The sequence below is a fragment of the Phoca vitulina genome, unplaced genomic scaffold, assembly GCF_004348235.1.
Source record: "Phoca vitulina isolate PV1807 unplaced genomic scaffold, GSC_HSeal_1.0 scaffold51, whole genome shotgun sequence".
In the NCBI taxonomy this organism is placed as follows: domain Eukaryota; kingdom Metazoa; phylum Chordata; class Mammalia; order Carnivora; family Phocidae; genus Phoca; species Phoca vitulina.
In genome coordinates this window covers 2018135-2046019 of record NW_022589754.1, presented here as the reverse complement: position 1 = coordinate 2046019, position 27885 = coordinate 2018135, and the positions used below count along the sequence as shown (strand labels likewise).

Below are 27885 nucleotides of genomic sequence, written 5' to 3'. Positions count from 1 at the left end.
TACCTTATTTTATAGTTTACTTGCCAGAATTTGCAGATATTGCAAAAAATAAATTTCACCATCTTCTAAGTATAAAATTGAGTAATACACATTTGCCTATTCTAATACTATGAAAGGATATTCATTATTTCTTTATTGGGCTATAACTACTGAAATGCATTGCACACACCTTTTATCTGTCATTTTAGATATAATTGGCCTCCATTACTTAGGTGGAAATATGAAACAAGAAACTATAACAACAACCTATCATATGACTTTCTTATGACACAAAGCAATTGAACATTGACCTTATTTTAAAAAACATTTAAAATTCTGTGTAATTAATATTCATATTTATGAATAGTGACCTGGGTACAAATTGCAAGACAATTTTGTGTTTACATTCTTCATATAAATATATGAAAAAATATACATCTATAGGGACATATACATCTATAGCTTCATGTCTAATGTCTAAGAAGATTACTGGTTGTTCAGAAGAAAAAAAAACTTTAACAGATTAGGAAGGGAAGGTGGCAGAAGAGAAGGATCCTGAAACTCATCTCCTCCCATGAATATACTGAGGCAACAACAACAACATGTATTGCAACTCGCTGTGAAAATGACCTGAAGACTGGCAAAACAGAACTTCCACAGATAAAATATTTAAGAAAATGTCATATCCAAAAAGGAGGGAGGGAAATGGTCAGGAACCAAACTCCTGGTGTAGTGACTGACAAGCATGAGGGACATCACAAATAAAAAGGAGTGAGGGGATCAAGTTCCAGCCCTGGGGTCCTGCACTGGAAAAAATAGTCCCCATAATGCTTGGCTTTGAAAATCGGCAGAACTTAACACCAGGAGAACCCAAGGTCTATAGGAAACCAAGTCTCTGCCCTTAAAGAGCCAGGATGGTTTATAACTTAGCCCTAGATCCAGCACAGAAGGAGGAATTTGAAAAGTGCCTGGGTAATATGTGAAAGAGATTTATTGACTAATTTTACAATACATGCCAGACAGACAGGGATCTGCAGAAGCTTTCTCCAAGAACAGAAATGCTGGCAGGCACCATTTTTCTTGCCCTCCCTCAACCTAGATAGTCAGAAACTTGTGGGAGACAGTTCTGACACTCTCCATCTAACTTGCTAGAATAGCTTGCCCTGTCTTAAAGTTCCCCTGTGGACCTGCTCCACCCAAACTGCCAACCTGGAAGGCACACCTCCAAAGTGATTCTCACCTTTCCATAACTGGCAGGCAGCTTCAGTCAGAACCAGTGTCCCCCCAATCAAAGTGACTTCCACTCTGCCACACACAGCAGGTAGCCTTGACTAGAACCAGTGCCCATCCAAAGTAAATCCTATCCCAAAGAGGGGGTACTAATGGCACACACTAGCATCCCTGCAGTAGCTTCAGTGAGGCCTCTAAGCTAGCCATGCCAGGAGTAAACCCTTCCCACCAGCACACCCATAGCAGTTGCAACCAGGCCTTTGGGCCAACTGTGTTGGGGGCAGACTCTGCCAATCAGTGCACCCACAGAGTGACAGCAGATCGATGCAGACAGCCAAGGTGAGGTTTGGCCCTGCCTAATAGCATGCCCATAAAAGCTGCAGTAGCTTCCCATCCACCTGTACACAAGACAAGCCCTCCCTACCATTGCATTCACAGCAGTTGCAGCTATACATTGCAGCCAGCTGGGCTGAGGGCCAACCCCGTCTACGACCATGACTATAGTAGTTGCAACCCAGCCAAAAACAAACAAACAAACAAACACACATATAACCCACACAGGGGATACCCCGGGAGCACCTGGTTCTGGTGACTGGGGAGATTGTGCTACAAAGCACCACAGAATGCCTTCTAAATAAGGCCATTACTTTCAAGACCAGGAGATGTAGCTGACCCACCTAATACATAGAAACAAACACAGAGAGTCAGACAAAATGAAGAGACAGAGGAATATATTCCAAAGGAAAGAATAAGACAAAAACACAGAAAAAGACTAAACAAAATGGAGATTAGCAATCTGCCTGATGAACAAAGTAATGGTCATAAAGATGCTCAAATGACTTAAGAGAAAAATGAGTGAATTCAGTGAGAACTTCAACAAAGAGATAGAAAATATTAAAAAAAAAAGTCAAAGCTGAAGAATACAACAACTGAAATGGAAAATATACTAGAAGAAATCAATAGAGGATGTGGAAGAACAGATCAGTGATCTGGAACACATGGTAATGGAAAGCAACCAATTTGAACAGCAGGGGGGAGAAAAGAATAAAAGAAATGAGGGTAGGTTAAGGTACCTTGCAATAACATCAAACATAATAGCATTCATATTATAGGGATACCAGAAGGAGAAGAGAGAAAGAAGGGGACAGAAAACTTATTTGAAGAAATAATAGCTGAAATTTCCCTAATCTGGGGAAGGAAACAGATATCCAGGTCCAGAAATTACAGAGAGCCACAAGCATAAGGACCTATGGAAGTCCATATCAAGATGTATAATAATTGAAATGTCAAAAACTAAAGACAGAATCTTAAAAGCACCAACAGAAAAGCATATAGTTACATAAAAGAGAAACCCCATAAAACTATCAGCTGATTCTTTAGCAGAAACTCTGCAAGCCATAAGAAAATGACATGATATATACAAAGGGCTGAAAGGAAAAAAACCCATAGCCAAGAATACTCTATCCAGCAAGGATAACATTCAGAATTGAAGGAGAGATAGTGTCCCAGACAAACAAAAGTTAAAGGAGTTTATTACCACAAAACTCAGCTTACAAGAAATGTTAAAGAGACTTCTTTAGGTGGAAAAGAAAAGGCCATAACTAGAAGTAAGAAAATTATGAAAGGAAAAAATTTGAATGGTAGAAACATATAATAAACAAAGTAGAACAATCCCTTGTAAAGCTAGTATGAAGGTTAAAACACAAAAGTAGTAAAACTGGTTATACCTACAAAAATTAGTCAAAGGATATACAAAACAAAAAAAAGATATTAAATATGATATCACATATATAAAATGTGGAGGAGGAAGTAAAAAATATACTGTTTTAGAATGTGTTCAAACTTAAGCTACCATCAACTTAATATAGACTGCTGTATACCCAAGATGCTATATATAAACCTCATGTAACCACAAAGCAAAATCCAATAATAGAGACACACACACAAAAAAAGAGAAATCCAAGCATAACTAAAAAAAAGTCATCAAACCACAAGAGAAGAGAACAAGAATACAAGAAAAAAAAAGAGAACTACATAAACAACCAGAAAACAATTAACAAAATGACAATAAGTACCTAACAATCAATAAATATTTAAATGTTTAAATATTGGACCAAATGCTCCAATAAAAAAAAAAGATATGTTGACTAGGGCGCCTGGGTGGCTCAGTTGGTTAAGTGACTGCCTTCGGCTCAGGTCATGATCCTGGAGTCCCGGGATCGAGTCCCGCATCGGGCTCCCTGCTCAACAGGGAGTCTGCTTCTCTCTCTGACCCTCTCCCCTCTCATGCTCTCTCTCTCTATCTCATTCTCTCTCTCAAATAAATAAATAAAATCTTTAAAAAAAAAAAGATATGTTGACTAAATGGATAAGAAAAACACAATCTATCCATATGCTGCCCATGAGAGACTCACTTCAGAAATAAAACACAGACTAAAAGAGATGGGACAGGGGCACCTGGGTGGCTCAGTTGGTTAAGTGTCTGCCTTCAGCTCAGGTCATGATCCCAGGGTCCTGGGATCAAGCCCCACATCGGGCTCCTTGCTCAATGAGGAGCCTGCTTCTCCCTCTCCCTCTGCCTGCTGCTCCCCCTGCTTGTGCTCTCTCTCTCTCTCCCTGTAAAGTAGATAAATAAGAGCTCTAAAAGTAAATAAATAAATAAATAAATAAATAAATAAATGAGATGGGATAGAAAATGATATGCCATTCAAATTGTGAATAAAAAGCTGGAGTAGCAATGCTTATATCAGACAAAATAGACTTTAAAACAAAGACAGTAGCAAGAGTCAACCAAAGGGCACTACATAATGATAAAGGGATCAATCCAAAAAAAAAATAAGGATGTAAAAATTGTAAATATCTATGCACCCAACATTGGAGTAACTAAATATATAAAACACATATTAACAGACATCAAGGGAGAAACAATAATAAAATAATAGTAGGGGAATTTATCACTCCACTTACATCAATGGATAGATCATCTAGAAAGGAAAGCAACAAGGAAATAGTGACTTTGAATGACACATTAGACCACATGAACCTAACAGATATATACAGAACACTCCATCCAAAAACAGGAGAACACACATTCTTTCAAGTGCACATGGAGCATTCTACTCTACAGCATAGATCACATATTAGGCCACAAAACAAGTCTCTGTAAATTTAAGGAGACTGAAATCGTATCAAGCATCTTTTCCAATCACAACAGTATGAAACTAGAAATCAGTTACAAGAAAAATATATGGAAACAAACACATGGAGGTCAAGCAACATGCTACAAAACAAGGAAAAAGTTAAAGAAGAGATCAAAAAATACATGGAGTCATATGAAAATGAAAACAAAATGGTCCAAAATCTTTGGGAGCCTCCAAAAGCAGTTCTAAGAAGGAAATTTATAGCAATACAGGCCGACTTCAAGAAACCAGTGAAATATCAAATAACAACCTAAACTTACAACTAAAGGAGCTAGAAAAAGAAGAACAAACAAAGCCCAAAGCTAGCAGAAGGAGGGAAATAATACATATAAGAGCAAAAATACATGAAATAGAGACTAAAAAATAAAATAGATCAATGAAGCCAATTGTTCTTTGACAAGATAAACAAATTTGATAAAGGCTTACCCAGACTCATTAAGAAAAAAGAGAAAGAACTCAAATAATAAATAGAAAAATAAAGAACTCAAATAAATAAAAAGAGAAACAAAAGAAGAGAAATTACAACTGATACCACAGAAACACAGAGGATTATGAGTCTACCATGAATAATTACATGCCAAAAGATTGGACAACCTAAAAGAAATGGATAAATTCCTAGAAACATATAATCTTCTCAGACTGATTCAGGAAGAAACAGAAAATTTGAAAAGACTGATTTCTAGTAATATAATTGAATCAATAATAATAATAAAAAAACCCTAACAAACAAAATTCCAGGACCAGTTGGCTTCACAGGTAAATTCTACCAAACACTTAAAGAAGAGTTACTACCAATCCTACTCTATTCCAAAAAAATAGAAAAACAAAAAGAATTATTCCTAATCTATCCTATGAGGTCAGCATTAACCGCTTGTCAAAACCAAAGACACTACGGGGCGCCTGGGTGGCTCAGTTCGTTAAGCCACTGCCTTCAGCTCAGATCATGATTCCAGAGTCCTGGGATCAAGCCCCGCATCGAACTCCTTGCTCTGCGGGGAGCCTGCTTCTCCCTCTCCCTCTGCCTGCAGCTCCCCCTGCTTGTGATCTCTCTCTCTCTCACTATCTCTCTCTCTGTGTCAAATAAATAAATAAAATCTTTTAAAAAAAAGACACTACAAGAAAAGAAAACTACAGACCAATATCCTTGATGAGCACAGATGCAAAAATCCTCAACAAAATATTAGCAAACCAAATTAAAAAATACATTAAAAGGATCTTTCACCCCATTCAAATGGGGTTTACTCTAGGGATACAAAGATAGTTCAATATATGCAAATCAATCAATGTGATACAGCACATTAACAAAATGAAGGATAAAAATCATATGATAATCTCAACAGATGCAGAAAGAGCATTTGACAAAATTCAGCATCCATTTACTACAAAAATTCTTAATAAAGTGGGTATAGAAGAAACATAGGTCAAAATAATAAAGGCTGTATATGGCAATCTCACTGCTAACATCATACACAACAGTAAAAACCTGAAAATTTTCCTCTAAGATGAAGGACAACACGGGGATGTCTACTCTCACCAATTTTATTCAACATAGTACTGGAAGTCCTAGCCACAGCAGTCAAACAAAAAAAGTAAAAAAAATGCATCCAAATTGGTAAGAAATAAGTAAAACTGTCACTATTTGTAGATGGCATGATAGAAAACCCTAAGGATTCCACCACAAATTATTAGAACTAATAAATGAATTCAGCAAAGTTGCAAGACACAAAATTCATATACAGAAATATATTGCATCTATATACACTAATAACAAAATAGCAGAAAGTAAAATTAAGAAAACAATCCCATTTGCAATTGCATCAAAAAGATTAAAATACATAAAAATACATTTTACCAAGGAGGTAAATGACCTGTACTCTGAAAAACCATACAATACAGACAAAAGAAATTGAGCATGACACAAATAAATGGAAAAACATAACATATTCATGGATTGGAAGAATTAATGTTGTTAAAATGTTCATATGATCCAAAATTATCTGCAGATTATATGCAATCCTTATTAATATACCAATAGTATTTTTCTCAGAACTAGTATGAAAAATCCTAAAATTTGTATGGAACCACAAGAGACCCTGAATAGCCAAAGTGATCTTGAGAGAGAACAAACCTGGAGGTATCACAGTCCCAGATTTCAAACTATATTACAAAACAATATATAGTAATCAAAACAGTATGGTACTGGCACAAAAATAGACACATAGATCAATGGAACAGAATTGAGAGCCCAGGAATAAATCCACATTTATATGGTCAATTAATCTATGATAAAGGAAGCAAGAATGTATTTTGGGAAAAAATAGTCTCTGGTTCTGAGAAACTGGACAGCTATATTCAACAGAATGAAACCGGGCCACTTTCTTAAACATATACAAAAATAAGCTCAAAGTGTATTAAATACCTAAATATAACACCTGAAACCATAAAACTCCTAAAAAAAATATAGTTAGTAAACTCATGGACACTGACCTTAGCAATATTTTTCTGCATATGCCTCACCATGCAAGGGAAACAAAAGAAAAAATAAATCAGACTACATCAAACTAAAAAGCTTTTGCACACTGAAGAAAACCACCAAGAAAATGAAAAGACAACAAAAGATAAATACCATACGATTTCACTTACATGTAGAATTTACCAGAAAAAAAAAAAAAGAACCAAAACAAATGAACTAACAAAAAAAACAAAAAAATATAAGAAAATAGTTGGTTGCCAGAGGGGATAGCATGTGGGGAAGCAAGCAAAATAGGTGAAGGGGATTGAGAGTTATAAACTTTTACTTTTAAAATAAATGGGAAAAGATATTTGCAGATGATATATCTGATAAGGAGTTAATATCCAAAATATATAAAGAACTTAAATAACTCAACACCAGGAAAACAAATAATCTGATTAAAAATGGGCAGAGAACCTGAGTATACATATTTTTCAAAGAAGACATATAGACAGTCAACTGACACATGAAAAAAATGCTCAACATCATTAATTATCAGGGAAATGAAAATCAAAACCACAATGAGTATTATCTCACACTAGTCAGAATGGCTAGTATCAAAAAGACAAGAAATAACAAGTGTTGGCAAGGATGTGGAGAAAAAGGAACTCTCAAAGTCTGTTAGTGGGAATGTGACTTGATGCAGCCATTGTGGAAAACACTATGGAGATTTATCAAAAAACTAAAAATGGAAATATCATAAATCCAGTAATTCCACTTTTGTTTTCTGAAAAACTAATTAAAAAAAAAACTAATATCTGCACCCCTATGTTTATTAAAACATTATTTACAATAGCTAAGATATTGAAGCAACCTAAATGTCCATCAATAAATGAATGGGTAAGGAAGATAAGGTATATATATATATGCAATGAAATCTTGAAATAAGACAGAGAAAGATGAACACCATATGATTTCACTTACATGTAGAATCTACAAAAAATGAAACAAATGAATTAACAAAAAAAACAACAACAAAATACAGGAGAATAGTTGGTTGCCAGAGAGCTTGGAGGGGGGCAGGCAAAATAGGTGAAGGGGATTAAGAGTTACAAACTTTCACTTTTAAAATAAATAAGCTATAGGGTGGAGCAAAGATGCGGGCACAGTAGGAGGACACTAGGCTTGTCTCTTCCATGGAACACAACTGGATAACTATCAAATAATTCTAAATACCCCAGAAATCAACCTGAAGACTGACAGAACAAACTCCACAACTAAAAGGAGAAAAGAAGCCACATCAAAGAAGGTAGGAAATGCAGAGACTTAGTTTGGGGGAGAAACGGATCACAGGTACTGCAGCGAGGACAGAACCACCGTCGTTGAGAAAGGCAAGAGGGAGAGGAGCACACAGAAGAACACATTAGAACACTTCCAAAGCCATTGGCTGGAAAAATAAGAAGGCCTGATTTTCATGAGTTCTTACAACCAGCCGGGCTAAAAGAATGGAATTTTAAAGGTTGGCAGGCTTGGCAGGAATAACCCTGAGTACACTGCCCTACTCCCGGAGAGAAAACAGGCAAACAACCCAGAGGCAGATGGCTTGGAAACAGGGATCTGAAGAATGCCTGGGGCCCACAGGGGGGAGATTATTCCTTCTTCTTGGAGCTCATCCTTGAGAAGTAATATACACGGAGATTCCTCTCTTGGGACAAAGGGGCAGGCTGGTGCAATTTTCCTCCCCTGCCCCTCAGCATAAACACAGAGCCACCTGCAAAAAGCAGCTCAGTCCTAACACTGGCTGCCTAACCTGCTTACACCAAGTTCCAAACTCTGAGCTTTGGCACCGCTGCCCTTGTCATCCTTCTTTGTCAAGTTTGCCTCAGTCCCAGTGTGGCGGGTCCGTTCCCCAGAAAACCAGCACAAAACCCCGTCTACACCATGTCTCCTAACCAGAGAGTTCTGTAGGGTTTCTGTTCTAATGGAAGTAGAATAAGATCTCATTTAACAAGCAGAGCAGAGCACACCTAGTTAAAACTTGCCACATTCTGGCCAAGGAACAAACACATCCCACTGCAGGCAAGGAGAGCCTCTACAGATGACTGGCCTGATGGACAGAGAAGCCAAAGCACCCCAGCAGAGTGCACAAAAGACACACCAGATACTCCCTGCAGAGCCAGGCCCTGGACACTGTATGATCTCTTCTTCATAAAGCCATTACACTCAGGAACAGGAAACAAAACAGGCTTTTCTAACACAGAGAAGACAGAGACTTAGACAAAAATTCAGAGACAGAGGAATTCATCCCAAATGAAAGAACAAGATATGGTCATGGCCAGAGATCTAAGCAAAACAGATATAAATAACATGCCTGATAGAGAATTTAAAGCAACAATCATAAGGATACTTGGTAGGCTCAAGAAAAGAAATGAAAAGTTCAGGGAGGCCCTTACTGCAGAGATAAAAGAGTTAAAAACAATCAGTCAGAAATAAAAATGCAATAACTGAGACTGAAAATAAACTTGGTAGAATGAACACAAGAATGAAGAAGCAGAGGAACGAAGTAGTGATACATAAGATAAATCAGTGGAAAATAATGAAGCTGAGCAAAAGAGAGAAAAAAGAAGTATGGAACATGAGAATAGACTTAGGGAACTCAGTGAGTCCCTCAAATGTAATAACACTCATATTATAGGAGTTCCAGAAGAAGAGAGAGAAAAGGGGGCAGAAAATTGAGTTGAGGAAATAATAGCTGAAAACTTCCCTAATCTGGGGAAGGAAACAGACATCCAAATCTAGGAGGCACAAAGAACACTCATCAAAATCAACAAAAGCAGGCCAACACCAAGACATATTGTAATTAAATTTGCAAAATATAACAGTAAAGAAAAAATCTTAACAGCAGCAAGACAAAAGAAATCCCGAATTTACAAAGGAAGAACCAGAAGGCTAGCTACACATCTGTCAACAGAAAAGGAGCAAGCCAGGAAGGGGGTGATACATTCAAAGTGCTGAATGGGAAAAAATATGCAGCCAAGAATATTCTATCAAGCAAGGCTATCATTCAGAATAGAAGGAGAGGTAACAAATTTCCTAGACAAACAAAAAACAAAGGAGTTCATGACCACTAAACCAGCCCTGCAAGGAATGTTAAAGGGGACTCTCTGAGTGGAAAGGAAAGACCAAAAGCAACAAAGACATGACAGGATCAGAGAAAATCTCCAGAATCAATGAAAAAAGGAGTAATAAAATGGCACTAAATACGTATGTATCAATAATTACTCTTGGGATGCCTGGGTGCTCAGTTGGTTAAGCGTCTGCCTTCGGCTCAGATCATGATCGCAGGGTCCTGGGATCAAGTCCCGCATCAGGCTCCTTGCTTAGTGGGGAGCCTGCTTCTCCCTCTGCCTGCTGCTCCCCCTGCTTGTGTGTGCTTGCTCTCTCTCTGACAAATAAATAAATAAAATCTTTAAATAATAATAATAATAATAATAGTAATAGTAATAGTAATTACTCTGAATGTAAAGGGACTAAATGCTCCAATCAAAAGACACAAGGTGTCAGAATAGATTAAAAAAAAAAAAAAGACCCATCTATAAGCTGTCTACAAGAGACTCATTTTAGACCTAAAGACCCCTGCAGACTGGAAGTGGGGGGTGGAGAAATACTTACCATGCAAATGGAAGTCAAAAGAAAGCCAGAATTGCAATACTTGTATCCAATAAACTAGATTTTAAACCAAAGACTGCAACAAGAGATGAAGAAGGGCATTATATCATAATAAAGGGGACTATCCAACAAGAAGATCTAACAATTGTAAATATTTATTCCCCAGCATGGGAGCAGCCAATATATAAAACAATTAATAAGAAACATAAAGGAACTCATTGGGGAGGGGGGTGGGAGGATGGGTTAGCCTGGTGATGGGTATTGAGGAGGGCACGTTCTGCATGGAGCACTAGGTGTTATGCACAAACAATGAATCATGGAACACTATATCTAAAACTAATGATGTAATGTATGGGGATTAACATAACAATAAAAAATTTTTAAAAAAAGAAATACTCAAAAAAAAAACATAAAGGAACTCATTGATAATAATACAATTATAGTAGGGGACTTTAACACCCACTTACATCAATGCACAGATCATTTAAGCAGAAAATCAACAAGGATCTTGGATATCAGCCCTTTATCTGTTAAGTGAAGTAAGTCAGAGAAAGACAATTATCATATTGTTTCAGTCATATGTGGAACATAAGCAATAGCACGGAGGACCATAGGGGAGGGGAGGAAAATCCAAAGGGGGAGAAATTAGAGAGGGAGATGAACCATGAGAGACTATGGACCCTGAGAAACAATCTGGGGGTTTCAGAGGGGAGGAGGGTGGAGGGAGGGGTAACAGGGTGATGGGTATTGAGGAGGGCACGTGCTGTGATGAGCACGGGGTGTTATACTTAACTAATTAATCACTGAACACTTCATCAAGAACTAATTATGTACTATACAGTGGCTTACTGAACATAATAAAAATAAATAAAATAAAATTCTTTTAGTGAAGTATAAAAAAAGTCAACAAGGAAACAATGGCTTTGAATGACACACTGGACCAGATGGACTTAGATATATTCAGAACATTCCACCCTAAAGCAGCATAATACACATTCTTTTAAAGTGCACATGGGACATGTTTCAGAATAGGTCACATACTAGTTCACAAATTAGGTCTCCAGAAGTACAAAAAGGTTGATCATATCACACATATTTTCTGACCACAGTGCTATGAAACTTGAAGGCAACCAAAAGAAAAATAATGGAAAGACCACAAATACATGGAGATTGAACAACATGCTACTAAACAGTGAATGGGTCAACCAGGAAATCAAAGAACAAATAAAAAATACATGGAAACAAATGAAAATGAAATATAATGATCCAAAACCTTTGGGAGGCTGCAAAAGTCGTCATAAGTGGGAAGTATACAACAAGACAAGACTACCTCAAGAAGCAAGAAATATCTTGAATATACAACCTAACATTACACCTAAAGGAGTTAGAAAAAGAACAACAAATGAATCTGAAAGCCAGCAGAAGGGAAATAATAAAGACTACAGCAGAAATAAATGTTATAGAAACTTAAAAAAAGAGAGAGAACAATAAAACCAGGAGCTGGTTCTTGAAAAAAAAAAAAATGATAAAACCTTAGCCAGACTTATGAAAAAGAAAAGAGAAAGGACCCAAATATATAAAATCACAAATGAGAAAGGAGAAATAACAACCAAAACCACAGAAACATAAGCAATTATAAGAGAATATTATGAAAGCCTATATGCCAACATATTACACAACCTGGAAGAAAAGGATAAATTCTTGGAAACATACAAACTACCAAAACTGAAATAGAAAAGTTGAACAGACCAATAACCAGCAAAGAAATTGAATCAGTAATCAAAAATCTACCAACAAACAGAAGTCCTGTACCAGATGGCTTCACGGGTAAATTCTACAAAACATTTAAAGAAGAGTTAATACCTATTCTTCTCAAATTATTCCAAAAAATAGAAATGGAAGGAAAACTTCCAAACTCAATCTATGAGGCCAGGATTACCCTGGTTCCAAAACCAGACAAAGACTCCACTAAAAATGAGAACAACAGGCCAATATCCCTGTTGAACATGGATGCAAAAATTTTCGATAAAATACTAGCAAACTGAATCCAACAGTATATTAAATGAATCAATCACCATGATCAAGTGGGATTTATTCCTGGGCTGCAAGGGTGGTTCACTATTCATAAATCAATCAGAGTGATACACCACATTGAGAAAAGAAAAGAAAAGGACCATAGGATCATTTCAATAGATGCAGAAAAAAAACATTTGGCAAAGTATAACACGGGTTCATGATATAAACCCTCCACAAAGTAGGGTTAGATGGAATATAACTCAACATAATAAAGGCCATATATGAAAAACCTACAGCTAATATCATCCTCAGTGGAGAAAAACTAAAAGCTTTTATCTAAGGTCAGGAAAAAGACACAATCTCCACTCTCACCACTGTTACTCAACATCGTACTGAAGTCCTCGCTACAGCAGTCAGACAACAAAAAATAAAAGCCATCATATCGGCAAGGAAGAAATAAAGTTTCACTCTTGGCAGATGACATGAGACTCTATATAGAAAACCCAAAAAACTGCACCCCAAAATTGCTAGAAGTGACAAAAAATTCAGTAAAGTCACAGGGTGCAAAATCAATGTACAGAAATCTGTTCCATTTCTATACACCAACAATGAAGCAGCAGAAAGAGAAATCAAGGAATTGATCCCATTTACAATTGGAACAAAAACCATGATACCTAGGAATAAACCTAACCAAAGAGCTAAAAGATGTACTCTGAAAACTGTAGAACACTTATGAAAGAAATTGAAGAGGTCACAAAGATATGGAAAAATATTCCAAGCTCATTGATTGGATGAACAAATATTGTTAAAATGTCTGTATTACCCAAAGCAATCTAGTCATTTCATGCAAACTCTATCAAAATATCAACAGCATTTTTCAGAGGTAGAACAAACAATCCTAAAATTTGTATGAAACTTCAAAAGACTCTAAAGAGCCAAAGCAACCTTGAAAAAGAAAAGCAGAGGTGGAGGCATTACAATTCCGGACTTCAAGTTATACTACAAAGCTGTAATGATCAAAATAGTTTGATACCAGCACAAAAGTAGACACATAGAACAATAGAACAGAACAGAACCCCAGAAATGAACCCATAACGATATGGTGAATTAATCTGTAACAAAACAGGAAAGAATATCCAATGGGAAACAGTCTCCTCAAGAAATGGTGTTGGGAAAACTGGACAGCAACATACAAAAGGATGAAACTGGACTACTTTCTTACACTATACACAAAAGCAAATTCAAAATAGATTAAAGACCAAAATGTCAGACAGGAATCCATTCAAGTCCTAGAGAAGAATACAGACAGTTACCCCTTTGACGTTGGCCACAGCAACTTCTTACTAGATATGTCTCCTGAGGAAAGGGAAACAAAAGCAAAAATAAGCTATTGAGACATCATCAAAATAAAAAGTTTCTGCACAGTGAAGGAAACAATCGACAAAACTAAAAGGCAACCTAAGTAATGGCAGAAGATAGTTGCAAATGACATATCTGATAAAGGGTTAGTATCCAAAGTATACAAAGAATTTATAAAACTCAACACTCCCAAAAAAATCCAGTAAGAAAATGGACAGAAGACATAAAGAGACATTTTTCCAAAGAATACATCCAGATAACCAACAGACACATGAAATGATGCTCAACATAACTCATCATCAAAGAAACACAAATCAAAACCGCAATGAGATATCACCTCAAACCAGCCAGAATGTCTAAAATAAATAACACAATAAACAACAGCTGTAGGAGAGGATTCAGGAGAAAGGTCAACCCTCTTACACTGTTGGTGAGAATGCAAAGTAGCGCAGCCACTCCAGAAAACAATGGTATGGAGTTTCCTCAAAAAGTTAAAAATAGAACTACCCTATAATCCAGCAATTGCATTACTAGGTATTTACCCAAAGAATACAAAAATACTAATTTGAAGGGATACATGTACCCAGATGTTTATAGCAGCATTATCAACAATAGCCAAATTATGGAAGAAGCCCAAATGTCCACTCACTGATGAATGGATAAAGAAGGTGTGGCATATATATATCATGGAATATTAGTCAGCCATAAAATAGAATGAAATCTTTCTATTTGCAACAACATGGATGGAGCTAGACAGTATTATGCTAAGTGAAATAAGTCACTGAGGAAAGACAAATAGCATACAATTTAAATTATATGTAGAATTTAAAAAAACAGAACAAAGGATCATAGGGGAAAAAAGAGAGGTAAACCAAGAAACAGACTCTTAACTATAGAGAACAAACTGATGGTTACCAAAGGGGAGATGGGTGAAATAGGTGATGGTGTTTAAGGAGGGCACTTGATGAGATGAGCATAGGGTGTTGTATGTAAGTGTTGAATCACTAAATTCTACACCTGAAACTAATACTACACTGTATGTTAACTAACTGGAATTTCAATTAAAACTTAAAAAAAATAAAACAAGACATGGAGATGAAAAGTACAGATTAGGGAATATAGTCAATAATATTGTAAGAACTTTGTATGGTGACAGTAACTCTACTTATTATGGTGAGCATTTCTTATTGTGTGTAATTGTCAAATCACTATGTGGTATACATGAAATTAATATAATATTCTATGTCAAGTATACTTGAGGAAAAGTTTCAGTTTTGATTAAAATATCTTTACAAACAGAGCATTAGTAAGTAGATATGCTAGACCTCACTTTGTTTTATCAATTATAATTATTTATCAGCTTTTAATGACACTTGCTTTATTATAAAGTCCTAATGTTAAATTAATAAAATATCTTTAAACTACAAGTACCTTATCATACACTCAGATATCAAAACATATTACAACAAAATAAGATCAATTTCAAATAGATGAGTTGGACAACAGAGGCATAAACAGAGCCTCAACTGGATAATTGATTTCCTTTTTTCTTAACTCTGCTTTGATACAATTCCACACACCCTCATCCTGAATATATGACTATTAATGACCAGTGATAGCTAAGTTGGACCACACATAAATATTTGTTCCATACATTTTTGTTAACTAAATTAAGCTTTTTTCCTTACCCTTCTAGCCCCAAGCAAATTATGCACATAAATTACTTCTATCATCCACCAGTTAATAAAAATGTTTGCACTGCCTCAAGCATTGACCACTAACATCTTGCAATTCACATTCTACTTTAACACCTTTAAATTGTAGGTTGCATTTTCAGTTACTTTTTAGAGGAGCTCTATAAAATTTCCTATAACCACACTTTGGAAAAGTAATTATTAACAAGTTATTCATTATATCTAAATATATATCCCTTATTTTACTGTACTGTAAACTTATTCTTATTAGTTCTTTCTTAACCTTTTTTTTTAAATCATCCACATAACTCCATTCTACCCTGTTCTACATCTTCTCTAACCCACTCCCAGCAAGAATTTTGATTGGTATTTAAATTTGTTTTGAAAAGTTTAAAGCCATATTTATTTACATAGACCAGATATTCTTATAGTGTTTTGTGAATCAGATTTAAGTAGTATATATTATATTTAAGGGTAATTTCACCTAGAAGTAAAGAGATAGACTATTAAATTGTCTTGTATCTTCCACTCTCAATTTTACTGCAAAAACTTAGTGGGGGAGAAATCAGAAAGGGAGATGAACCATGAGAGACTATGGACCCCGGGGAAACAAACTGAGGGTTTCAAAGGGGAGGGGGGTAGGGGGATGGGGTAACAGGGTGATGGGTATTAATGAGGGCACATGTTGTGATGAGCACTGGGTGTTATACACAACTAATGAATCACTGAACACATCAAAAACTAATGTGGCTAACTGAACATAATAATATATATATATATATATATTACAAAAAAAAACTTAGTGGAAAAATTAAACGTCCTCCTCTTTTGGGATCAGAGAAAGACTCCTCAATACACACCATCTAGAAGTAAGTAAGTAGGTAACAGTATATAAGTATATTCACATATACAGTGTTGAAACAATATACATACACATATTTAATTCATCAAATAGTGGAAGCATAAATTTATCTCCACAAATACTTTGAATAGACTAAGAAGCTGCTTAATAACAGCCTTATGGAGCACAACCCAAATCTGAAAGACATAGGTATACCCCCTTCTTTCTTCTTCCCTTGAAAGAAGAAAACAAAAACAAAAACAAAAACAAAAACAAAATCTTTCCTATCCTGCGAAAATCTATCTTTGGATCTCAGTTTGAGGAACTCTGTATTAAGGTACTCAATTTATTCCATCAAATGTCTTTTAACTGTGATTTATGACTATAAAAGAGAAGTTTTGTGTTTATACCTGGTAGAAAGTCTTTGTGTGTGAGTGAATGCATGCATATTGTGGATTTTTCTTTTAAGCTCATCATTTTCTTTTTAAGATCATTTATTTCAAGATCAAATAAAACCCTCAAATTTAAAAATAACCATAAAAGTTGCAGACCTCTGAAAACATGTCCTTGCACCCCTAAGGGTCTGCAGACCTCAGTTTGAGAGACACTGCCCTACATTAAGCCTGTGACATTAAGTTAGAAAACATATGTTACTTTCAAATTATAGACATATATATGTTTGAAGTATGGGATTAACATTGATCCCTAATGTTTTTGTTGGCACTGCATTTCTCCTGCCTAGTCATTTTTTTTTTCATGCAGAGATGAGACACTAAGGCAGAGATTGTTACACAACTAATGTGTTTCTAAAAATTTCATTACAATCACATTCCTTGGTGTTAAATCAGAACAGACCTGAACACCTAAAATATACTATCCAGTGTTTGATCATGACCATATTCAGCAATTGTTATTTTACTGCTAGTTAATCCAGGAAACCTGATAATCATTTGCAAAACTAGTCTCAAGTCTACTTATAGACCACCGCTTCATCTGTGAATTATGAGAACATATATTGCTCCCATGTACTTTGCAGTAATAAGAAAAAGGGCAAAACATTTTCTTTTTTTTTTTTTAAGCTTTTTTATTTATTTATTTGACAGAGAGACAACATAAGCAGGGGGAGTGGCAGGCAGAAGGAAAGGGAGAAGCAGGCTCCCAGCCGAGCAGGGAGCCCAATGCAGGGCTCGATCCCAGGACCCTGGGATCATGACCCTAGCCGAAGGAAGAAGCCTAACCGACTGAGCCATCCAGGCGCCCCAGGGCAAAACTTTTTCAAAATAACCATTTCCTCTTCAACTCACTGGTCTCAAAATTTTCCAATATATAAATGTCTTGCTTCAGATATTTTGATAATTTACTCATTTATTTAAATTTATTCCTTAAGCATATATTGTGTGCGTAGCATCATAAATATACTATGTCTTGAGTGTAAGTCTTTTTTTTTGCATTTTTTAAATTTTATTATGTTATGTCAATCACCATACATTACATCATTAGTTTTTGATGTAGTGTTCCATGATTCATTGTTTGAGTATAACACCCAGTGCTCCATTCAGTACGTGCCCTCTTTAATACCCATCACCAGGCTAGCCCATCCCCCTACCCCCCTCCCCTCTAGAACCCTCAGTTTGTTTCTCAGAGTCCATAGTCTCTCATGGTTCATCTCCCCCTCCAATTCCCCCCCCCTTCATTTTCCCCTTCCTACTATCTTCTTTTTTTTTTTTTAACATATAATGTATTATTTGTTGCAGAGGTACAGGTCTGTGATTCAACAGTCTTACACAATTCACAGCACTCACCATAGCACATACCCTCCCCAATGTCTATCACCCAGCCACCCCATGCCTCCCACCCCCCACCACTCCAGCAACCCTCAGTTTGTCTCCTGAGATTAAGAATTCCTTATATCAGGGCGCCTGGGTGGCTCAGTCATTAAGCGTCTGCCTTCGGCTCAGGTCATGATCCCAGGGTCCTGGGATCGAGCCCCACATCGGGCTCCCTGCTCCGCGGGGGGCCTGCTTCTCCCTCTCCCTCTGCCTGCCGCTCTGCCTACTTGTGCTCTGTCTCTCTCTGTCAAATAAATAAATAAAATCTTTAAAAAAAAAAAAAAAAGAATTCCTCATATCAGTGAGATCATATATTTTTTAAGATTTTATTTATTTATTTGAGAGAGAGAGCAAGCTCATGACAGGGGGTGGGGAGGGACAGAAGGAGAGGGAGAGAATCCCGAGCAGACTCCATGCCCAATATGGAGCTCGACCTCAGGACCCATGAGATCATGACCCTAGCTGAAATCAAGAGTTGGATGCTTAACCGACTGAGCCACCCAGGCAACCCCTGAACATAAATCTTAAACCAATTTCAAATAGGTTGAGAGAGTCAAAAGAATAAAGGTGTTTCTTAATAATGTCTTTAATACTTCTCTTTAAAATTGAATGGTAGTGGCGCCTGGCTGGCTCAATTGGAGTGTGCGACTCTCAATCTTGGGGTCGTGAGTTCGAGCCCCAAGTGGGGTGTGAGATTACTTAAATAAATAAAACGTTAAAAAACTTTTAAAAAATAAAATTGAAGGCTAGAAGGTGGGCAATGAATAGCAGAGATGGTAGTAATTAAGATACTGATCCTGAAGAAAAGTTTAACACAATTTTGATGGCTTTCCCTGCACGTAATACTTTTTATTAATGTATGGATATAATAACTTTCTAAAAAAAACATGGACTTTAAAGCTAGAAATGTTCTTAGATATTATGAATACTATGCCCTCTTTTCACAGCTGAATAAATGGAGGGCCAAAGCTGTAAAATCATCTATTTCAGAGCTTGCTTTATGAAAATTGTCTAATGTATATCATAAATACTTTAATGTCTAATTCACTTTGTCCAACATCTAGCACGTTATAGAATACAAACTTACTAAATAAGTGCTTTTGAGGATGATGATACTTAGTTATCAACTGAAGGACAATCCTGACTTTTCTAGGGCTGCTCTAACAAGGTACCAAAAACTGGATGGCTTAATCAGAAATGTATTGTCTCACAGTTAAGAAGGCTAGAAGTCTGAAATCAAAGTATTGGGAGGGTTGGTTCTCTCTGAGGGCTGTGAAGGAAGGCCAAGGAAAGCTCTGTTCTAAGCATCTCTCCTTGCTTATAAATGGACATCTTCATGTTCACATGGCATTCTCCTTGTATGTGTGACAGTATCCAAATTTCCCCCTTTTATAAAGATACCAGTTATATTGGAATAAGGGCCTACTTTACTCAAGTATGACCTCATATTAATTTAACTAATTACATCTACAATGATCTTATTTCATTATAAGGTCACATTCTGAGATACTGGGGGTTAGAACTTCAACACATGAATGTTTATGGGAGGAGGCACAGTTCAACCCATGACACTAATTGCTTATTCCCATAACAAGATTAGAGACTGACTTTATCAGCCAAAAAGGCCATCAATTCCTGTGCTCCCACACACACACCCAGCAATATCTACATCTAATTCCTGAAACCTGCGAATATGTTAGGTTCCATGGCAAAAGTGAATTAAGGTTGTAGAAGAATTAAGGTTCCTAATCAGCTGACATTAAAATAAAGAGATTATTCTACATTATCTGAGTGGGCACAATGTAATCACAAGGATCCTTAAATGTGGAATAGGGAGGCAGAAGAGTGCCAGAGTGATGCAATAGGAGAAAGATTTGATTGGCCGTTGACAGCTTTAAAGATGGACAGGGCCACAAACCAAGGAATGTGGGTAACCTCTAGAAGCTAAAAAAGAGTAAGGAAATAAATTCTTTCCTAGAGGCTTTACGGAAAAAATGCCTGTTGACACCTTGGTTTTAACCCAATGATACCTATTTTCAGACTTCTAACCACCAGAACAGTAAGATAATACATATGCTTTATTTATTTTTTAAAGATTTATTTCTCTGAGAGAGAGAGCATGAGTGGGAGGGGCAGAGGAACAGAGAGAGAAAATCTCAGACTCCATGATGAGCATGGAGCCCAATGTGGGGCTCAATCCCAGGACCCTGAGATCACAACCTAAACTAAAACCAAGAGTTGGACGCTTAACCAACTGTGCCACCCGGCACCCCAATACATGTATTGCTTCAAGCCACTATGTTTGTGGTGATTTGATACAGTAAGAAACAGAAAACTAAGTACAGTTCCTCTTGAAGATATTACTGACAATGACCCCAATACATCCATACTCTTTTGTAACACTCTGTTGACAATTAGGAAAAATATCATTTCAATGGCAAGGCCATTACTATCACCAAAATTACTGGGATTCACTCAGACTCAACAATTTTACCCATCACATAGGTGTAGCTATTCTTTCAATGATTTAGACTCCAAAATGGAACAAATCTGATGTATATTAGACAGATAATACTTCGATTACATATTTCTTTACACATGTGAAAACTGTCAAAAAGAAATAAAGGGATCTTTCTGATTATCAGCTCTTAAAAGTCTAAGTTGTATAGGAAGTCATATTTCACTTTACATCAGTGCTTCTCAGAGTTTAATGTGCATATGAATCACCTGGAGACCTTATTAAAATACAGAATCTGATTCAGTAGGTCTTGGTTGAGGCCAGAGATTCTGTAATTTCTAAGAAGTTCCCAGGTGATACTCATGCTGGTACTCCATGGAACACGTTTTGAGGAGCAAGAAATAGATACAGATTCATTAAACCTGACCAGAAAAGTAAATTGGCTACACATCACAATCAATACTGAGTTTAAAAAAAAAAAAGTCTCTTTACATTAAGCACTAGCAGTTGGGAAAAGAAGAAAAAACTCAAACTGACCTTCAGCATGTTTTAAGCATTCATTGGTAACAAAAGTGAGCCTAGAGCTTCTAAATAAAATGACTGATTATTTTAATAATTTACATACATATTCCAAAATAACTTCATGTTGTATCAGGATAGTGGGGATAGGGGTGCCTGGGTGGCTCAGTCGGTTAGGCATCTGCTTTCGGCTCAGGTCATGATCACAGGGTCCTGGAATCGAGCCCCGTGTCGGGCTCCCTGCTCGGTGGGGAGTCTGCCTCTCCCTCTCCATCTGCTTCTCCCCCTGCTCATGCTCTCTCTCGCGTTCTTGCTCTCTCTCTCAAATAAGTAAATAAATAAAATTTTTTAAAAAGGGGATAGTGGGTATAAGTCAAGGCTGAGCATTGTATACCTAATGTAATAATGCCCCCTAATGTAGAACATATTTTTCTTCCATATTTCATAATGCCTCGGGTCTCTATTAAAGAGATTTCAACACAACTGACAGGTCTATGAAAGGGTAAAGTTATTTGGAGGATGGGTCTCAGATAATTACTTTCCTAAATGGCATAGCTACTTCATCCATAAAACACACAATACATAGACCAAGCCAACCAAGTAAAACAGTATGTGTATATAAAGAAATATATTAAAACAATATATTAGTGTAGTAAAACAAAACCCAAAGAAGAAATGCCATTGCTTGGTACGACTACAGGTAAGAATACTTTATGGGTCTATCTGCCTTCTGCCTCTGAAGCCATTGGAGGTTAACACAACGATCCCTTTCTCCTAAATCTTGGCCTTTCTATTAAAAATTTTTATCTCCACTGATAGCAAAAGGTAAATGTCAAAGGCAGTAAAGACTCAGAAAGAGAGAGAAGTTAGAGGGAAATTACATGACACACATGCACACACATACATACAATTTTTAAAAACAATAAATAGGGACACCTGGGTGGCTCAGTCAATTAAGCGTCTGCCTTCAGCTCAGGTCATGATCCCAGAGTCCTGGGATCGAGCCCCGCATCGGGCTCCTTGCTCAGCAGGGAGCCTGCTTCTCCCTCTGCCTGCTCTGCCTGCTCCTCCCCCTACTTCTGCTTTCTCTCTCTGACAAATAAATAAATAAAATCTTTAAAAAAAAAATTAAAAAATAAAAACAATAAATAAAGATGGGCTTCACTCCAGTTCTACAGTCTATAACCTAATAAAGAGTGCAGCATCTAGAATGACACCTGCTTTAAAGCCCTGGCTCTGCCATTTACTACTTGCATGACCTTGGGCAAGCATCATGCACAGACTCTTGTCTACATGAGAAAAGTGCTTACCTGGGGCATGTTTGCATTTAAGAATCTTAAAATAAATTGCCACCAACTCCAGGGAAAGTGAGGCTAAGAAAATGTTTTCCTAAATTTTTGCCACTCTGACACTTTTTGAGTATAGCTGACACAAAGTGTTACATTAGTTTCAGGTGTACAACTTAGTGATATGACAAGTTTATGCATTATGCTATGTTCACCACAAGTATAGTTACCAACTGTCCCATTATGTTGCTGTTACAATATCATTAACTGCAGTCCTTAGGCTCTGCATTTTATTCCTGTGACTTACTCATTCCAAAACTGGAGGCCCGTATAGCTCTCTCCCCTTTACCCATTTTGTTCAAACTCCCATCTCCCTCCATTTTAAAGATTCTAAGGATCAACCCAATTAGAACATAACTCTAGTTGTAAAACAATAGGAGACCAAGAAGGTAGGACAGCTGCTGTTGTAGATTTCTTTATAGATGACAAATGTAAAGTATAGCATTTAATTGACACAATATAATCTCATTTATTCAGTTATCATGTACCTAGATCTACAGTTAATCCAGGAAATTCTGCTACTAGTTGGTATATGGATGACTCCATTTGCACATACAGGTTTCAGTTTATTGTCTTGAAATTTTACACAGACTAGAAAGGTCTCAGGATGTTAGTGACAACTTCTGAATATACTAACATCTCCAGCTCCCTTCTTATGCAGAATATATCTCTCTAGAATTTTCACTGCTTACTTTCAAACCAGTATGCCTAGATATAATATACTCTATACAAGTATATTAAGACACCACCAATTTCATGTAGCTGAGTCCACTGTAAAAATGAAAAATCAACAATTCAAGTATTTTTACTCTGGGGTTACAATACACAAAAATATATAATTCCTTCTGGAAGTACAATATGATTTTAAAAGCAAAACTAATTAAATATCTTTAAAAATACACTTTATATAAAATTTAATGCCATCTTTTTCAACCAAGACTGAAAGACTGTGTTTTAGTAAAATACCTAAAATGAAATGTAGGTATACACCACTTGGTCAGGCTTAGAAATCAGTGATTTTGTAGAAGCAGTATGCTATTCATGGAAAACATTATGATATAAAACACATACATACACACACAAACATGCACATGCGCATGCACGCACACACACACATTGGGCTGGGACTCCACAGATTTAGATTCTTGTTAAAGCTCTGCCTAAGGGGTGCCTGTGTGGCTCAGTGGGTTAGGCGTCTGCCTTCAGCTCAAGTCATGATCGTAGGGTCCTGGGATCGAGCCCCGTGTTGGGCTCCCTGCTCATCAGGGAGCCTGCTTCTCCCTCTTCTCCCCGCTCATTCTCTCTCTTGCTATCTGTCACTCTCTCTCTCAAATAAATAAATAAAATCTTTGAAAAAATGGCTCTGCCTAAGATTCACTGCATATTACCCTGGTCAAGTATAGTTTGGTGATTAAGAGTCAAAACAGACTTATGTTTGAATCCTGACTGTGACATTTTGTCGTTGTGTGGCCCCAGGGAAGTCAACTACTTTAAGCTACAGTTTTCTCATTTGTAAAATGAGAAATAATACTAGAAACCATCTCATAGGGATGTGGTTAGATTTAAATGTGAAAACATATATAAAGTTGTTAGCATAATGCCTGGTATTAAGTGCTTAATAAATATTAGCATTTATTAATTCTGCTAAGCTACTTCACTTCTTTAGACTCCAGCTTCCTCATATGTAAAACGGAAGGACTGGCTTGTCATTACAAAATCCCTTCCAGATCAAACTAAAACTTAAATGAGAAAGTCCAATGCCATCTTCTCATTCAGACAGGAATTGTAAAATAAACCTTAAATCATGAATACCACATGCTTATTTTTTTTATATTTTATTTTAAGCTTTCTAAAATGGGCAGCATATCCCTAATCATTACATTCTATCTAGAGTATCCGACCTTTGAACAGTTTAGTCTATTGGTCTACATGTAAATGTCTAGTAAGTCTTATTAATTACTATGAAATGGCTACAAGCTAAAACACTTTGAGGGAATTTGCATAATGTAGGTAATAAGAGAAAAAGTCAAGGATAAAAGATTTTCCCTTATAACATTCGTAGTTCACTCATAATGATTTATGACAATGATTTTTAAATTTAAAGGTTATAATACCCTTCTAGAATGTTTTTTATCCATGTTCTTAAACCACAAACTTTGATGTGATATTGGTTGGGTTGGTGCCTCAAAGTGAGGCAGCAGCCAAAGTGAAATCTGTAGAAAGCTTCTATATTAAACTGTAATCACACTTTCCATTAAATAAAACTGAGCTCCATGAAACAATGCAGTCTGAAGCCCTAGCGGTAGGAAAGTGACAACTGATATGTTATACAATAGCAATTATGGCAGCCATCACAATGATTAGCTCTGATTCAATAGACACACAAATGAAAACTATCAGTGATAATCAACGTAAAGCAGTAACTGCAAGATATATTGCAATAAAAAGAGTAAACAATTAGTAGGTTTTAACAAAACATACGTGATGTAATGTCATCAAAGAGAAATACAGAAAATGGAAAATGTCTTAGTATTTTTAAAACTGAGAAAATTACAGGGGCGCCTGGGTGGCTCAGTTGGTTAAACGACTGCCTTCGGCTCAGGTCATGATCCTGGAGTCCCGGGATCGAGTCCCGCATCGGGCTCCCTGTTTGGCGGGGAGTCTGCTTCTCCCTCTGACCCTCCCCCCTCTCATGTGCTCTCTCTCATTCTCTCTCTCTCAAATAAATAAATAAAATCTTTAGGAAAAAAAAACTGAGAAAATTACAGACAGAACCGCTTCTGGGATAATGTCCCTTTGGTCTCTTTTATGAAGACAATATATATTTGGAGGCCACTCACTATATAGATATGTCCATATTGCCTTTTCTCTGACTCATATTCAAGTTTATTTAGTCACTGGAGGGTCATTTGCCTGACCAATGATGAATAAATTTTCACATATATACAGTTCTCTCTATAACAATCTTACTCTGTTACCCAAGAAATTCGGATGCAAAGACCACATATCGTTATAGATACTTCAAATAATCATCCAGGTGCTGTAGGCAGAAGATAAAGAATTAGATGGCATGGTCCCAACACTTAAGAGCGGGTTTAAAATCCAGTTGAGAAATTTAGTCTAACACATAAACACACGCAAATAAGAAGACAATATAAAACAGGCTATAAGAAAGTGATAAGTACAAGAACTGATGTAGGAGTTCTAGAAAAAATGAGCTTAATAATGGTTGGGTTACACTTGGAAGGCACTCAATGGAGGGGTGTAACTTGAGTCTCCAAATTGGGTAAGATCTGAATAGGCAGAAGAGAGGGCATCCTGTGTGAAGGGTGTGGTTGTGGTGCAAGGAGCAAAGCTCTGGAAGTAGATTGTTCAGGGGACATTAAGGATAATTGCGCACCGAAAAATCAAGTAAAATAAGGGTCCCATGGTACAATGAAGCCAGATTATGAAGTTTTTGCAATCTGACTAGAATTGGGCTTGGAAGAATAAAAAATAAATTCCAAGAATATTTTGGTGAAGAAAATGACTTGCTAAAAGGAGTGTTCACTGACCATTAGTCTGGCAGGATGAATTAAGGAGTTGGGGCACAAGTGAAAGCTGACTGGGAGGTTCCTGGAGTGACTGGATGGTGGTGATGGGAGCTTAGACTGTAGAATAAAGGAAGAATTATAAGAGTGGGCTTTCAAAGGAAAATTCACCAGGACTTGATAACCACTTAACTATAAGAAATGGAGGGGAAAAAATCAGATTTCTCTGTGAAATAGTCAGGAGTTTATAACAATTTTTCCACCAAAGACAAACAGGCAAGTTGTTCCTCACAATTGCTGAGTAATATAGCCCCTCCCAAAGAAGAGTTAGAAAGGGTCTCCCAAACAGGATTTGACTTTGCTGGTTTTAGCAGAGACACAGAGGAAGAAAGGAAGAAAGAAAGACTTAGCACCATACCAGAAAGGGAGACCAAGTCTTTGTAAGAAACCGTTCCAAAAAAAAAAAAAAGACAAGAAAGTTAAATTTCTTACTCTGAGTCTCCACAGTGGGTCTCACTCTGAGTCTCTCCAAAGAGTTTAAGTTTCAAAATCACTGAGTGGCACCTCAAATCAGAGTTCATTGAAGATTAAAAGTTGGATTCGCTTGAATAATTAGGTTTTTTTTTTAATGGTTTCTCATCTCAGGAATTTCTATTCCACAAATTCCTCTCCAAGTTCTTTCAGTTATTACAAATCTGACATCTGTAGATTAAGAACTTGCTTTCTTAAATTCATCAGGCCAGTTGGGGGTCTGGGTATGACCAGTAAGCCAGATTCAAAATCAGCGGCAGATCCCTCTCCATCAACAGGCGCTTGAAATAGCACACAGCCAACTCCCCAGCCCTTTCCATAGTCGGCCCAGACAGAGCTCAGCCCCACCTCCTCCAGCGAAACGGAAAAGGCGCCTGCGCACACTCCACGTCTATTCTTCTCGCCACGAACTCCCCCCTCCCCCCCAAGCTCCTAATGCGCAAGCGCGGCACTCAGTGCGTTTGAGTAGGGCTGTGAAAAATCTGCTGTCCAGTGAAATCTAGAAGTGGTAGAATTCACCTCCCCGCCCCCCCCCGCCTCCTTTCTTCGGAGGCAGAGGTGCCACTTCCTCCTACCCCGAAGCCAGAAGTGCATCCCAAACGTCGCCCTCTCTCGGAGCAAGGTCCTTTGCTCTCTGGCAATGCCCACTGTATCCCTATCCTCAGCTGTTTTTTAACCTCATGCAGCCGCCAGCCTTGGCTCGGATAGTAGAGGGAGTTGGCTCCCCCAAAGCCGCAGCGGGTTGTTGGCAGCCTCTTTAGGCCTCTGAACCTATAAGCCCCCCACTGGGCAGAACATTAGCTCCGTGTCTTGCTCATCCTTCTTCGCCCTTCACACCCACCCAGGCTGGGTCCTTACCTCGGGGCGTGATGCGGTCACAGGAAGGATCGGAGGATCCCGAATCAGGCCAGTGCTGGAGCAGGCAGATTCAGCAAGATTTTTCCTGGGTCTCACTGTCTCCTCAGACAATGAAATCAGCGTGTCCGATCATCAATTCTCATCATGATTGTGACGTCACAAAAGACAGCGACCAATGGGAGCCCGAGATCAGCTCCGGACAGTCCCTGGCCTCAGCCCAGAACCCAAGAGTAGGGAGGGGGGAGGAAAGATAGCTGCCTGCAGTGGGGCTGCCTCTTCCCTGCACATATCAGCCGTGTCCAAGGCCAGGCCTCTCTGTACCTCTCCCTTCCTGAATAGTTCTGGACACCCAGCATCCCTGTGACTATAGTAGT

The 27885-nt window shown here is 37.4% G+C and overlaps 1 protein-coding gene across 1 annotated transcript in view; it reads right to left on the bottom strand.

The window, feature by feature from the left end:
- Positions 1–27658, bottom strand: part of HDX (highly divergent homeobox) — a 245475-nt gene extending 217817 nt beyond the window's left edge. The window contains exon 1 of the mRNA XM_032387869.1: positions 27512–27658. The gene's annotated coding sequence lies outside the window, so the exon portion shown is untranslated. The remainder of the gene's footprint in view (positions 1–27511) is intronic.
- Positions 27659–27885: the final 227 nt, after the last annotated feature.